Source organism: Perognathus longimembris, chromosome 23 (genome assembly GCF_023159225.1).
Source record: "Perognathus longimembris pacificus isolate PPM17 chromosome 23, ASM2315922v1, whole genome shotgun sequence".
Lineage (NCBI taxonomy): Eukaryota > Metazoa > Chordata > Mammalia > Rodentia > Heteromyidae > Perognathus > Perognathus longimembris.
Window position 1 is genome coordinate 24377093 of NC_063183.1, and position 16813 is coordinate 24393905.

General features: G+C 39.9%; 1 long non-coding RNA gene across 1 annotated transcript; it reads left to right on the top strand.

Annotated features, from left to right (window-relative positions):
• Positions 1-44: 44 nt before the first annotated feature.
• On the top strand, positions 45-8245 carry LOC125341156. The gene is made up of 3 exons (XR_007208893.1): positions 45-379; positions 7100-7168; positions 7770-8245. It is a non-coding gene; the product is annotated as an uncharacterized LOC125341156 (long non-coding RNA).
• The last annotated feature ends 8568 nt before the right edge of the window (positions 8246-16813 follow it).

Here is a 16813-nt window from a genome sequence, read left to right on the forward strand (position 1 = left end):
TCAGGCCCTGAGTCCAAAGCCCTGGACTGGCCAAAAAAAAAAAGGAAAGGATATGAATCAACTTTATTTTGACTATAAATTAAAAGATGGAGAATTCAGGTAGCAGGTAGTTTGCCTGAGGTTACAGAGCAGTGATTGGAACCCTGATTGATCTAAAGTGATTTTCTTCCATACCTCCCATTCCTAGCAATTCAGAATTCACTTTTAAAAATTAGCCTTTTTTTTTTTTTTGCAAATTGCTCTCCCACTGATGACTGACTGTAGTTTTGTTTATTATTCTATAGTGACTACATGCATATGAAATCAAAGACTTCTTAACCTTAAGAAAGAGCTTAGTGATCTCTTGTTAATAGGAATTGAGGACTTTTATCTCAAAAAGGTTAGTGAATCTTTTTGTATTTAGAAAGACAGCCCATGACTTAACGTTATTTTTTAGTGGTTGTTGGAAATTGAACATTATTTGTAGGCTTTTGTTAAGTCATTATTTGTCTTCACAGTTGACATGATTATTTTTGTTCCATCAACAACATTGTTAAACCCAAGACCATTCATTTTCTTGACTTTAAGGAAATAGGACTTTTTGAGCATATAGTCACAGAAAATATTACAATGTTTAGCCTGGTGCCCATGGTTCACACCTGTAATCCCAGCTACTCTAGAGGCTGAGACCTAATGATTGCAGTTCAAAGCCAGCCTGGGCAGGAAAGTTCATGAGACTATTATCTCCAGTTAACCACCAGAAAACCGAAAGTAGCGCTGGGACGAAGTGGTAGAATGCCAACTTTGAGCAAAAAAGCTCAGAGACAGAACAAGCCCCATGACTGACAAAAAAAAAAGCATTACATGTTTCATTCTTATTAGGTTATTATTATGTCTCTAGTTCATTTTTACTCAACTAAGAAATTAAATAATTTGCCTATCCCAAGCTTTAAAAAGAAACCATCATTATTTTTTATTAAACAGAAATATCTGTGGATAATGTAGTTAACATGAATAGTTGGGTAGATTTCTGAAAGTTAGGATAATATTTTAACTCTCAGCCTAAAAATTTCAAATCAAAAGATATATAATTTTTGTGTGTCCTTACACACATATAGCAAAAAAACAAAAGCAGGGGATAAGATCTCCTGGATGGAATTACTTTTACAATTAATAAAAGCTAACTTCTCATTGTTAAAAGTACTTTTTAAATCACTTTTGTTCTTTGAAAGAATGACTAAACATAAGTTGATTTTTGTTTGTTTTTGTTGCCAGTCCTGGGTCTTGAACTCAGGGCCTGAGCACTGTCCCTGGCTTCTTTTTGCTCAAGGCTAGCACTCTGCCACTTGAGCCACAGCGCCACTTCCAGATTTTTTTTTTTTATGTGGTGCTGAGGAATCGAACCCAGGGCTTCGTGTATACGAGGCGAGCACTTTACCACTAGGCCATATTCCCAGCCCATAAGTTGATTGTTATTGATGACATAGTATGTCATTATTACAAACATTATTGGACAAAGCTATAAATGAGCCATAGCTGTAGATATTAATGGATTGTGATTGCTGATCACATAAATTCCTTGGGATTTTAGTTTCTGAAAAAAAATCCAGATATCTGGGGTTATTTGGATTTTCCAAAAACAGAAAATTTGGGGGCTGGGAATATGGCCTAGTGGTAAAGTGCTCGCCTTGTATATATGAAGCCCTGGGTTGGATTCCTCAGCACCACATATGTAGAAAAAAGCTGGAAGTGGCGCTGTGGCTCAAGTGGTAGAGTGCTAGACCTATTCAGCAAAAAAAAAAAAAAAAAAAAAAAAAGCCAGGGACAGTGCTCAGGCCCTGAGTCCATGCCCCAGGACTGGCAACAAAAACAAAACAAATAAACTAAGAAGAATTCCACATGCTTAGCACAGAGCTAAATATTGGAAACAGAGCGATTCCAAAAACAGAAAATTTTACTTAATTAGTTACCCACTCCACTTTAGAAAATATTTTCTACTCAATATTAAGTAAGCCATGTCCTTTGTGAAGGATTTGTTTTAAACTTTTAAAATCTCTTAAGCTTTTATTGATGCCTAAACATTTTATTTTATTTTTTGTCAGTCATGAGGCTTGAACTCAGCCTGAGCACTGTCCCTGAGCTCTTTTTGCTCAAGGCTACACTCTATCACGTTGAGCCATAGCTGCACTTCTGGTTTTCTGGTAGTTAATTGGAGGTAAGAGTCTCACAGACTTTCCTTCCCAGGCTGTCTTTGAGCTGCCTTCCTCAGATTTCAGCTTCCTGAATAGCTAGGATTACAAGCATAAGCCACCAGCGCCCAGCCTAAAAATTGCTATATTAATTGCTATATTTTATTTTATTTATTTATTTTTATTATTTTTTTTTTTGGCCAGTCCTGGGCCTTGGACTCAGGGCCTGAGCACTGTCCCTGGCTTCTTCCCGCTCAAGGCTAGCACTCTGCCACTTGAGCCACAGCGCCGCTTCTGGCCGTTTTCTGTATATGTGGTGCTGGGGAATCGAACCTAGGGCCTCGTGTATCCGAGGCAGGCACTCTTGCCACTAGGCTATATCCCCAGCCCCTAATTGCTATATTTTAGAGGCTAGTAAACTATGACTGAACCACACACGGCCATCTTATTTTTATAGGAAAAATTGTATTAATATAGTACATCATTTGTTTACATATTATCTGTAGTATTGTTTATACATTGTGTGTTGTGTATTTGTCCATACATAGTAAAGCCCACAAGCCTAAAATATTTACAGCCTGGCCCTATAAACAGAAGTTTACCTATCTGTACTATATATTTTTATAGACATGTCATACTCTTACAGTCATTCTTTTATTTTTACTATATAAATTGGGAAAATATTAGTTAATAATTTGTATTATTTGTATGAGAATTTTACAGGTACAATTTATTATTAAACTACAGAGTATTCAATTTTTAAATTAAAAAAAATCTTATTTTGTTAAAGTAATATAATATTTGTAGAAAATGCCAAAAGAATACATTTATTTGTAAGATAAAACTTGCAGAAAGCTGCTTATCCCAGCATAAACTCATAAGAATTGAGGATTGATTTATCTACGTAATTTTTTTAACCCTTAAAAGACAATTTCCCTTTTTCTTTTTTTAAAAATCATGTTACTTACTAAATATTTCTGTTGTGTGACCATGTGACTAGTTCCCAGCTAGTGAGTTGTAGGTGACAGACTTCTGGTAAAGAGCACTTTCTTCTTGATGTAAGTCTTCAAAACTCTCCTGCTACATGTGACTAGTCCCATTTAAAATGATGACTGCTCAGAATCTTGAAAGGGGTGCCATTGATCAAGATGCACTGCATTCATAAACTGCTCTGGTAAATGGCAACTCCTTGGTATAAATACTTAAAGATAATAAAAATATTCAAAAAGATGATGACTGCTCCCATCAGACTGGCTTCTCTCCTAGGAACAGAATCTCTGCCTATTCAAATACGCATATGAGGGAGAAATAAGCATTTTTTTTGCTGTAACCTATTGTGCTTAGGTTTTTGTTTTTACAGTGTAATCTAACTTATCTTGACAAATACAGGCATTAATCTTGAAAGTAGAGTACTGGTATTAAAAAACAAAAAGCCAAACCTGAATTAAACTATTACATTAGCTTAGTTGATAGATAATGGAGCCCACATTCTTTTGTAGTGAAAGAATCATAAACTATGGCCTGTAATATTAGGAACACTTGGAAGACAATGTGTCTAATGAGTCTGTATTTCTGCTGGGAGACTTTGGATAGCTTAATGCTAATATCATGGTTTGATTACTATATTAGCTGCATTAGACAAGATATTTTTAAGAGAGAAATTACTCGAATGAGAGTTGGTAGAGAAAATGTAGAAATTCAGATATTTGCAGGGTTAAAAGAAGCAATAACTTCTCATCTCCAACCATTAAAGGGAGAGGTCTTTAAGCAACAAAGCTTAATCAAGTCAACAGCATGGCCATCACAATAATTGTTAAAACTTCTAACTAGGTTAAAAAGAGAGCCTATAGTGTTTATGTGTTGGAATTCCTTCCAGCCTTTCTTTAAATTTATTTACTATCAAAGTGGTGTACAGAGGTTACAGTTTCATAGGTAAGACAGTGAGTACATTTCTTATCAAACTTGTTACCTCCTCCTCATTTTTCTCCCACTATCCCCCCTCCCCAGTTCCCTCCCCTTCAGGTTTTCAGTTGGTTTATAGCATATTGTCTTGTAAGTACTGCTGTTGCATTGGTTCACCTTTTACCCTTTGTCTCTCCTTTTTGATGTTCCCCTTCCCTTCCCTAGTTCCAATAAATGTATATCTTCCAGCCTTTTTTGATAGATTTATATATTTTCCAGATCTTAAGACCATTAGTCAAGGAATTATTGAAAGGGGTGGGGGGGGGGTTGTTGTTGTTGTGCAAGATTATAGCTTAGTAATAAAATAACCATTACTATTTGAAAGAATCCATTGAATTCAAGCCCAAAAGCAAGAGTAGGGAATGCTGACACGAGGAGTTTTAGGGGTAAGGTCAACATTGCCAGGAACCAAAACAAAAACATATGGGGGAGAGAGAGAGTCACAGTCTAATCATTCTGTCTTTCTTGTAGCTATTGCTGTGTTAAGTACATGTTCATGCCCTTATCTGCTGCTAATGGTGAGTCACTCTGGTAAAGTTAATAAATATTAATAGGTTTCTATGCACAGTGTACTTTATACAAATCTTGTCAATGATGGAAGCAAAAGAAATCCTTAATTTGGCAGTTTTGACTTATGAATCTGTGTAGTGCTGTTAACCTTGCTAAAAGACCCAAATGTTACATTATGCAGAGATACTACCAAATAAATTTGTTGATACTTTCTGCTGTTTGATTATTTGCTCACGGCTCCTGTTCTTTGCAAATGCTTTTGACAAGAAATGCAAAGAAAAAATGTGAATGTTGTCATACAGATTCAAAAACAAATAGGAAGCTGATCAAAACTATCAAAATTAGTATCCAACTTCAGAAGTAAAAGAGCATCTGTAAAGCAATATGTAACTTAAAGCTAACTAGAAGATGTTTTTAGCTGTAACAATCACCACTCAAATACTATCAGCACAAAATAAGAGAGTATTTTTATATGTCAAATACTTGCTTACAAAAATAGATTAGGGGGCTGGGAATATGGCCTAGTGGTAGAATGCTTGCCTCATCTACATGATTCCTCAGCACCACATATATAAACAAGCCAGAAGTGGTGCTGTGGCTCTAGTGGTAGAGTGCTAGCTTTAAGCAGAAAGAAGCCAGGGACAGTGCTCAGGCCCTGAGTCCAAGTCCCAGGACTGGAAAAAAAAAAAAAAAAAAAGATTAGTAATTATTGGGTAGGACAGCTAATGACATACACTTTAATTTTCATTTTTAGATTTTTTTTTTTGTCAGTCATGGGGTTTGAACTCGGGGCTCCCATCACAGAACCACATACCCAGATGCTGGACATTTTCTTACATGATTTAATGTATACCATACCGGGTTTTAGTCTTAATCAGTTCCAATTCTTCCTCACTATGCTATTCTGCTCTCCATTTTGATATGAGAATGTTTACTCTTGGTACATTGTATCTTGAGAGTACCTAACTCCTTTTGGATTTTACAGGATCTGGTAGCTCAGAGTTACCTTAAGTCCAAAAGGGCCTTTAAATTTGGACTTTTGAACAGAGTTGGAACTGTTAAGACTCTGGGAACTCTTGGAAATGGGCTAAATGCATTTGGCATTATGAGCATTTGGGGGCCTGGGAATGTTATGGTTTAAAGAAATGTGTTTGAAGCCGGGTGCAAGTAGCTCATGCCTGTAATCCCAATTACTCAGGAGGCTGAGATCTGAGGATCATGGTTCAAAGTCAGCCTGGGCAGAAAAGTCCACAAGACTCTTATCTCCAATTAACCACCAGAAAACTGGAAGTGGCACTGTGGCTCAAGTGGTAGAGCACAAGCCTTGAGCTGAAGAGCTCGGGGACAGCACCCAGGCCCAGAGTTCAAGCTCCATGACCAACGGGGGGTGGGGGTGGGGCCTGGGGGGGAAGGAAGGAAGGAAGGTAGGTATTTGGGTGTCCAGTTGGTAAGGGATGGACTTGTGATAGATAATTTTCATTATCAACTTGATTGGGTTTAGAAGCACTCAGAATAATAAGCAAGCCTCTCAGTGTATCTGTGAGAGTATTTCCAGAGAGGATTATCTAAGGGGGAAAAACTACCCTCAAAACGGGCAGCACCATCCCATAGGCTAGGGATCTGGATAGAACAAAAGGGAAGAAAGGAAAAGGCCAGCCCAGTGTAGGCAGTCTCCTGTTTTGCTTCCTGGCTGCTATGAGTTGAACAGCCATATGCTCTGTCATACCTTCTTTATGATGCTCAAACATCCTACACTAAATAAAATTGCCTTAAAAAAAAAAGTCATGATAAAAAGATTGATCAGGGGCTGGGATTGATCAGGGCCTAGTGGTAAGAGTGCTTGCCTCGTATACATGAGGCCCTGGGTTCGATTCCTCAGCACCACATATACAGAAAATGGCCAGAAGTAGCGCTGTGGCTCAAGTGGCAGAGTGCTAGCCTTGAGCAAAAAAAAGAAGCCAGGGACGGTGCTCAGGCCCTGAGTTCACAGCCTAGGACTGGCCAAAAAAAAAAGATCAGTTTGCCTACATTGTAATTAAAATCTCCTTTTATTCAAAGATCATAAAAGAAAAGGACGAGGCAAGAAGCTTTAGGATTGAAATGATCAATTTGATTGCAAGCAATAATTCTGGTGCAGCCCTTGTATTAAAGTTCCATTAGATAGAAAATAGCAATTCCAGAGCTCAATATATTATACCAATTTTCAAATGCAAGCTTATCAAGTGTCACATAAGTGGCTCAATATTATTACTACTAAGTAGCATTCTGCAAACAGCGGATAGAATTAGAATTGAGATTTTTCAAATATTTTACAGTAAATGATTAGCTTTTAAATTTTTATATACTAACAGCGATAACATGGGTAAGACTGTGGTTTTATTGCATTCAGAAGTAAACCTAATTAAATTGAAAAGAAAAACACTTTAGCGCCATTATCTATCCATGTGGTTATCTTTTAGAGCCTTGTCTTCATTGAAAAAATATGAGAAGAGTAAATATTAAGCTTCAACAAACTGTGCACTATTTATGTAAGTAAATGCACTAGCTTTATTATTATAGTTGTTGGGCAAGCACAATTGGATAAAACTCATGGAGGATGACATGTTTCACGATGAGATGTTTTTCCATCCTTTACTTGCTAATATAGGGACTGTCAACAGTTGAAACCATGTTTAGTTCAATCCAAATGATGAATACTGAAATTTTAAGTCAGCATTCCAAACTCAGTAATAGAATCCACAGACAAATGTTAACATGGCTCAAATGATTCCATGGTTTTCATACGTAGCTGCTAAGACTAACTATCTCAGAAATAAAATAGAGGTCATAAAAATTTCCTTTATGTAAACTACTCCTTCAGGCTAAACAAAGACTTTTTTTAAATGTTCTTCACACAATATAACTTTTTTTTACAATTTAGCTTTTGAGCCTATCTCAGTGTTCCATATATATGTGTGTGTGTGTGTGTGTGTATACATATATATACACATATATACATATATATATATGTGGTGTTGGAACCTAACCTTTTGTCATTCAATAATCACTGAAGACTGGAAGATTCTGTAAATATTTTTTGTCGGGCTAGTAAACAAAGACTCTTAAATACTCACAATCTATTTATTTTAGACCAAGAAGAAATAAGCAGTGTGACCTATTAAGGAAGACATGTCAAGAGTATTAAGACCTCACTGATGAACACTGGCTGAAAATATGACATGGCTCAAGGAATCTGAAACCAACTACGTGTCTGAAATTAGTTCAAATTGTTCATTGCTGAGATGTAAGAGCCTAATATAATACAGTGGTCCAATAGAAAGGTTATATTGGAGATCACTTATAAAGCCCTTCAAATTGCTGACGTTTTTATAAGAAATAATAGAATGTAGGTGTTGAAAATAGATATTAAAAATAAATCCAACTGTTTACTTAATTTCAATGGAGAACAATAAAAATCCGTACTTCCTCACTATATTATAGATTCTTTCAAATTGACTGCTCTTTGTAAACTGACAAAACTAAATTTAAAAACCGTACAAAAGCATTTAAAATTTTTTCAAATGAAAGCCCATTTTTCCCTGCTCTTTCCAAATTTCAATGCCATTAAAATTTGTTGTGCGTGCTCTGAGCTTTTGTATATGTAGAGAGACACACAGGCACATACTTTAATTGAGCATAATCCCATGACATGTTTCATTTTGTATATTATAAGTCTGCTATAAAATACAACTTGCTAAATACACCACCATTTTACAACTAAGTTGAAATGTCATCATGGTAATCACCCATCAGTGAACAATCAGTATGTATCTATGCACCAAGGAGAGACTTCTCAGTAAGCTGTAGAATATGGCCCTGCCTCTGGTTCTGGGTCATGAATCCCTTGTTACTCTGGTTGCTGGGCCTCCATATTTCTTTCCAAGACTGTTCTCCAGTTTTCCTGGCAATACCGGCAGGTATGTGCAATATGTTACATAAAGTTAACCATCTTCAAGTGCTTATCTACAATGGGAACCCATGACAGCTGATTTTATCTTCAGCAAATATTGAGAACTGCTCTTGCGGCAATAAATAAATAAATAAATAAGCTTTAAGCTTAGAACTATCTTCAAGGAACTAGCAGTCATCTAAAGATCAAAGAATGTTTAAATAAACCAGATGCCAGTGACCCATGCCTGTAATCCTAGCTACTCAGGAGGCTGTGATTAAAAGATTATGGTTTGAAGACAGCCTGGACAGAAAAGTCCACGAAACTCTAGTTGACCAGTGTGGCAATATGTCTCAAGTGGTAGAATACCAACTGTGAGCAAGAAAGCCAAATGAGCAGCAGGCCCTGCGTTCAAGCCAAGGTACTAGGAGGGGTGAGAGGTTGAAAACAATAGCCATCATCTTGGGATGGAGCAAAGATTTGCATCTAGAAACACATTCACTTTCTATGTCCTCATTAAAGGAACAGAGATTCTCAACACCTCAACAGGGATTTTGATCTCTTCTAAGCAACAAACGACTTCAGAATTCTATCACAGGTTTGTTACATTGAACAAGAAAGATGACTTTAATTTTCTAGCATAATTTGAAAACTTGCCATTCAATTTCTAAATATTTTAAGACTTTTCAGTATGTTCCCTCTTGTACTCTTATAAACCTTTTATGAGTTGGGGAGAAATCGGTGGAGTACGCATGAATAAGTAAGCACCAAGTCTGGATGAATGCAAACACTGAGATCATCCTTGTTTTGTTTTGCCATTTGGCAGCAGAAATAAACTTAAAACATCTACCCATAATCATCACTGAATTCACAATGTTTCTTCTACAACCCTGAATTTCAAAATGCAGAATGTGAATCTGTTTCTCCTCTATCGGTATTAACGTAAGAGGCAAAACTAAGCCCTCGACAGTGAATCCTGTTTGCTTTTTGCAACGCCTAGTCCTGTTCTCTGTTTAGAGAAGTATTTTTGGCATGTTTTTGTTTGGTTTAGTTTGGGGCTTTTGTTTGTTTTGGTAGTACCAGGGTTTGAATTCGAGGTCCTGTGCCTTTTAGGCGAGCACTCTACCAGCTGAACCATGACAACAGTTCTTTCTGTGTTAGTTTACTTTCAGGTAGTTTCTTGCTTTGCCAGGCCAGCTTTAGATACGTTCTTCCTATCTTGCCTTGGATATGTTCGTCTTATCTCCCCATCCCATGTAGCTGGGATTACAGATGTGAGACATGTGTAGGTTGGTTGAGGCATCAAAAGTTGCTTTCAGATTTATTTCTGGTTATAATCAAGTTTCACGTACTTAGAAATGACAGAAGATAATGTCAGAATTGACAGACTAGCTGAGTTCCAAGTACTTTCTTATTTTGTATGATTTAGCTAAATCAGATAGTGTTTTCAAACCTTTTATAAAAAGAACTCACTTGCCAGGTGCTGATGGCTCATGCCTAGCTATCCCATAGGCTGAGATCTGAGGATTGAGGCACAAAGCCAGCCTGGGAGGAAACTCCATGAGATTCTGATCTCCAACTAACCACCCCAAACTGGGAGTGGAGCTATGGCTCAGAGTGGTAGAGTGCTAGCCTTGAGCAAAAAAGCTCAGAGCCAGTGCCCAGGCCCTAAGTTCAAGCCCCAGGACTGACCAAAACAAAAGAAGAAAGAAAAAAAGGAACTCATCTCTAAGAATAGGACTTGCATAATACAATAAGCTAAGTACTTATGGCTCATGCTTGTAATCCTAGCTGCTTGAGACCAAGATCTGAGGCTTGAGGTTCAAAGCCAGCAGGGCAGGAAAGTTTGTGAAGCTCTTATCTCCGGTTAATGCACAAAATGCTGGAAGTAGAGATGTGGCCCAAATCTTGAGTGAAAAAGCCAAATGAGTGCACATCCCCTTAGTTTCTGTGTACATGTGCACACTCTCGCGCGCACATATACACACACACAAATGATAAGAATTTGAGGTAGATACTGTGACCAGATCCATTGCACCATTGTGGGAAACGCACGGAAAACAGTCTGTTCTTACAAACATTTACTGACTTTGTTATTAAAAACAATTATTCTACAGTGTTCAAGTTTTAACATACTTGCTTTCTAAAGACCAGAAGCATGATTATTCTGCATAAGAAATGACCTGGGACAAAAGGTTGCTTTAGGGTTTTCATATGCCAGTCTGGAAATGGGGCTGGGGTTCATTTACTGCTTTACTCTTCTGCAGTCTACCTCAAAAGGTACAAAGCTCATCCCAGCCGAGTACTAGTGAGCTAGAGAGGCTCAGCAATCAGAAAATCACCACATGCTGCACTAAACATAATTGCCAGTTGTTCCTTGGAGGAAACCTTTAAAATATAAAAAGATTTTGTTGGAGGTCTTAAGCAGGGCAAGTAAATATAGTGATTAAACATTTTCCTAGTACCTTATATTTTAAATTTTTTTGCTGTTAGGATTCTTATTATTGTTTGTTGTCTTGTTTTTGTGTTAGTAACTGGGGCTTGAACTCGGGGCCTAGATACTATTCCTGGGCTTCTTTGTTCAAGGCTGGTGCTGTGCCACTTGAGCCACAGCTCTATTTGTGTTTTTTTGCTGATTTATTAGAGATAAGAGTCTCCTCCTAGACTTTTCTGCCAGAGGTGGCTTCAAGAACTGTGATGCTCAGATTTTGGGCTCCTGAGCAGCTAAGATTACAGGAGTAAGCTACCAGCTGGCTCCTCCTGCTACATCTGTAATTGAAGATATACAGTGACATGAGCAATGTAGTCATCAGAGTGGAACTTGGCACATGAGTTTCTGCTTGCAAATACAAAGAGCTACAGTCACATATTTTGTACCTATACCTAGTAACAATATTGTTTCTAAGTGAAAACACTTGCATTATGCTGAAAAATCTAGTTATTATTTTAAATAGCAGTGGCCCTAGTTCTCCTTTCCAACTGATTCCTGCCACTGTTGTGCAGTGTACTGGGTTTGTTTTTTTAAGCTGCAACCCACACCTTATACTTTCTAACAATTGGCTATTTCATTCAGTTCTCCTAATGAGGAATTTAATGCCTGTGTACTGCACTTACAATTAGGTAAATGACACAATTTTTTTTTTCCGGGGCTGGGAATATGGCCTAGTGGTAAAGTGCTCACCTCGTATGCATGAAGCCCTGAGTTCGATTCCTCAGCACCACATATATAGAGAAAAGCTGGAAGTGGCGCTGTGGCTCAAGCGGCAGAGTGCTAGCCTCGAGCAAAAAGAAGCTAGGGACAGTGCTCAGGCCCTGAGTTCAAGCCCCAGGACTGGCAAAAAAAAGTTTCCATGGTTTCAAATTAATGCATAACAATTTTCATTAAATGTTCTTCCAAGGTTAAGTGCTATTTAAAAACATGTACAGGCTGGGAAAATTGCTTAGTGGTAGAATGCTTGCCTAGCATACACAAAGCCCTGGGTTTGATTCCTTAGCACCACATAAACAGAAAAAGCCAGAAGTGGCGCTGTGGCTCACGTGGTAGAGTGCTAGCTTTGAGCTGAAGAGCTCAGGGACAGCACCCATGCTCAGAGTTCAAGTCCCACAACCGACAAAAGAAAAAAGTAAACACTGAAGTGGGAAGGAACACATAATACATGCTTGCATGTTTGTTACCAAAAAGAGTGAGAAAGCTTTGATATATTGCTAATTCTCCAACGTCTCAGAAACTCTTAACTCTAGAGACTAAAAAAAGGCATTTTGTTCTGCAAATTTAAAAACTAGCAGGTAATATTTACAATGCACCATTTAAAAATATGCATCAGTTATGGAGTTGGAACCCCTTTGTACAACCACTTCATAAAAATAAAATGAAAAGTAAGAAAATACAACTAGGCCCTGGTAGTTCACGTCTCGTGAAGTTGAGATCCAGAGTATAGTGGTTTGACACCAACCCAGAGCAGAAAAGTCAGAGACTCCACTTCAATAAAAGCATCAGAAGAGCCAAGCTGGAGGCATGGTTCAGGTGGTAGAGTGCCAGCCCGGCATGCACATTGAGCAAGCACCAAGCCCCTGTACCAGCAAAGAGAAAGGAGGAGAGGGGAGGAGAAGGAAGGGAGGAGGAGGAGGCGGCAGCGGGGCTGGCATGAAGGAGAACAGATTGATTCAGCCACATACCATGTCCACCAGTATCTGAGGCACACTGGTCCGAGAGATCGGGGAACGCATCAGGACAGCTCTGAGAGAGGAAACCATTAGCAGACCTATACACGGTTTACATTTTCCCTTTTCATTTTTGTATTAGAGCATGGCAGTTGATAATCAAGAGTGATTACTTGCATCCAAGGTAAAGGGGGAAAAGCAAACCCATTACACTAACTGAGGGGCACCATCCTGGGGGATGGTGGGTAATAATGCCCAGCAATGACAGCGTTTTGTTTACTGTTTCTACAAATAATTTTGGGAACATTTCCATTCACTGATTGTCATTCAGTTTATTTTTCCCTTCCATGCTAGGCACTGTGAAGTGAGAGAGTGAATAGACCTGAGGCGCCAGGGGCTCACACCTTTAATCCTAGCTACTGACGAGGCTGAGATCTGACGATCACGGTCTAAGTTAGCCCGAGCAGAAAGCACAAGAGACTCTTATCTCCAGTTAACCACCAGAAAACCAGAGGTGGAACTGCGGCCCAAAGTGCTAGAGCACTTGATGGAAAGAGCTCAGGGACAATGCCCAGGCCCTGAGTTCAAGCCCCATGATCGATTTAAAAAAAAAAAAAATTGGGGCTGGGGAGATAGCCTAGTGGCAAGAGTGCCTGCCTCGGATACACGAGGCCCTAGGTTCGATTCCCCAGCACCACATATACAGAAAAACGGCCAGAAGCGGCGCTGTGGCTCAAGTGGCAGAGTGCTAGCCTTGAGCGGGAAGAAGCCAGGGACAGTGCTCAGGCCCTGAGTCCAAGGCCCAGGACTGGCCAAAAAAAAAAAAAAAAAATTGAGTAGGATTTGATTCTTCCCTCATGAAACTGCCAGTCCAGGGAGGATGATAGATACACAGAAGGCATTACAAGGACAGAATGAGCCGCGGGAGCCAGGGGAGGAAGGCAGGCATCAATTACATCAAGACCTGCGCACCCCAGTCTGGAAGGACTACCTGCCCTGCAGCTGCCGTCTGCAGTTAGACCATCGTGTCAACAGTCAAGAGAGCAAGACAAAGCCAGTAGAGACCTCAGTGTTGTGGTTAGCAGATGCTGAAGCATGGATGAAGTGGGTGTTTGAACGAGCTACAGCCAGGTTTTGAGAGCTACATGCTCTATTCAATCAAGAGTAGCTGAGTAACACAGGTGCTCAGATCTCAGCCTCCTGAGTAGCTAGGATTAGAGGCCACCAGCTCCCAGATTATGGCTGTGGTTTTTTGACTGACACTTTGATACTTTCTCACCCTCTAAATCCTCAAAATTCTTTTCTCCTTACTATTGCAACACCCCATTCATTTGTTAATTAAACAGAAATCAAGAATCTTCACCAGCTATATAGGTGTCAAATGTCATTGTTTGGTGGGAGTCCAATTTTTTTATTTTATTTTATTTTTTTTGCCAGTCCTGGGCCTTGGACTCAGGGCCTGAGCACTGTCCCTGGCTTCTTTCTACTCAAGGCTAGCACTCTGCAACTTGAGCCACAGCGCCATGTCTGGCCGTTTTCCGTATGTGTGGTGCTGGGGAATCGAACTGTGAGCTTCATGTGTAAAAGGCAAGTGCTCTTGCCACTAGGCCATTCTCCCAGCCCCTGGGAGTCCAATCTTAATGGATTATGGTGACATTCAGCACAACACAAGGCACTAAATGAATAGGTCATAAGTGACAACATGGTAGAGGATCTGCCTAAGGGAGGTGTCAGGTGATTTTCCAAAGGGACAGAACTACAAGGAATGTTCCAGAAAGAGGAGTAACAGGAAAAGACTAAATCAGCAGATGATGAGCTGGAATGATATGTTTGGATTATGATATTAAAAAGAGGGAAAACGAATGATGCAAAAAGCCTTAATCCTCCGAGCTTGCAGGGTGAGAAATAACAAGATTGTCCCAGTTGTCCTTATCTTGCTTTTATACCTGTGGTCTAGTCCTAGCCCAACCGTTTCTACCACAAGCATTTGAAGCAGACAAATGCATACAGTAACCATTTAATATTATTGGTATGACTAGGGGAATATACATCTTTAATTGTGAACAACAACATCATGACAGGTGAGGAAGAGCTGTTTGCCTGCCCCTGTATGGAGTTGGAATCTTTTTTTTTTTTGCGGGGGGGGGGGGGGGCATCAGTCATGGGGCTATAACTCAGGGCCTGGATGCTGTCCCTGAGCTCTTCTGTTCAAGGCTAGAGCTCCACCACTTTGAGCCACAGTGCCACTGGTTTCCTACTGGGTAATTGGAGACTGAGAATCTCATGGACTTCCCTGCCCAGGCTGGCCTGGAACTGTGCTCCTCAGATCTCAGCCTCCTGAGTAGCTGGGGTTACAGCCTCCAGTTTTTATGGCGTCTTATGGCAGCGCTGGGAGTCACAAGGAAGATATTCTGCAGATGCAGAATTCAGGACCAGGAACCTTGACACAGGCTTTCCTAGTGGGATATCCTAGGTGGGCACTCAGGTTGGGACGCAAGAGCTTCTCTTTCCATTTTTTTGTTTTTGCTTGACTCCTAAGGTATTTTCAGAAGCCTGAGTGTTCCCCTAACACTGCTGAGAACCTTCAACCTCATGCGCAAAGGCAGAGAAGTTTTCTTCTAAACCATCACCTTGCGGAGATTCCCATCTCCCCCCCCCCCCCAAGGGAAACCACATACAGAAATGGATATGGTGCTCTCCAGGGGACACTGTCACCTATAGCAGTGCCTGGGGTATTTGGCCTTCAGCACAAGCATTCCAAGTTCGGTTTTTGGTGGTGAAGAAATAATGAAAACTCAATTGCCAAAGGTGATGAGCTTACCTCCACGAAGCTATGGGGGAACAATTGTTGAAGGCTGATGGAGGGGAGCCTGGAGGATTCCTGGCATGCCTCTTCTCCCTGGGCTGAACTTCTTATTTGACAGTTGTTATGTACGAAGCAGGTTAACCCAGCGCCTTGGGTAAAGGAAAAATCCAAACTGAGGGCCCCCAAAAACATTATCCATCTGCGACTCGGGCAGAGTGCTGGCATATTAGCGCCGAGCTTCATGAGCAGCAAGAGGGTTGTTTGGGTTTGGGTTATTGTCTGCTGCATTCCCAAACTCAGGTGAAATCTAGCCTTCGATCCCCAAGGCCTAACTAATCCAGTAACGAACCGAGACAGCTTGACAAGCATTGTTTCCAACTCAATTCCCAGACTGTTGTGTTCGTGGGAAGATATTTTCCAAGTTGGAAAATGGGGGAAAGACATAAAGGGCCCTACTCAGAATCGAGAAATCTCATTATAAAGTCATCTGTGAATGAAGCGAGATGGTAATGCTTTAAAATAGTCTTCCATGTCCTAAAGTGTTATGCAGGAATGTTACTGTCAGGAAAACATGATCCGTTTATTAAATACCCCAGAGGATACTATATCTGAAGTGTTTGCTTTATCTTCTGCAGTTTTTTCCTTCTGTTTAATCTGAGCTGTATATATGCAGCTACATCATCAGAACATCTGGGTACAGCCATTTTTTCCCCTATCCTGCACCTGCAAGGATAACCACACACATAAACAAAAAGAGAAAGAAAAAAAAAAGAAATTAAATCTTCTTCAGAGCTGCTATGGGGAAAAAAAAAAAAAAAAAAAGAAATCCAACCAGCCATGAAGCTCAAGGGAGCGGTCTGACAAATACTGAGCTGTAAACAAGCTTGAAGGGGATTTAATTCTTATGACAAGTGCCAGCGGTGGCATCTCACGTGGACTCAGCATATGTACACACCGCACCCAGGAACCACACAGGACTTCATGCAAATAGAAAAGAAGAAAGGGATGGGGGGGGGGGAAGCACCAGGAGAATAAAAAGGTTGAAAGAAAATCTCTCCATGCATCAACATCTTCTCATCTATAAATAGCCAAGCAAATCAGAGGAGCTTGTGTTGTAATTAACTTGATTAACTTGATTTTTCAGAATTTTTGCCACTCAGAATTTCTTCGTCTCTTCCCTGCTCTTCATAATTATAGCCGTTGCGCCGACCTCTGCCGAGGGCTGGTGGCTGGCTGTTCCCCAGTAGAGAGAAAATTAACCCAAGCTTCCATGGCTGG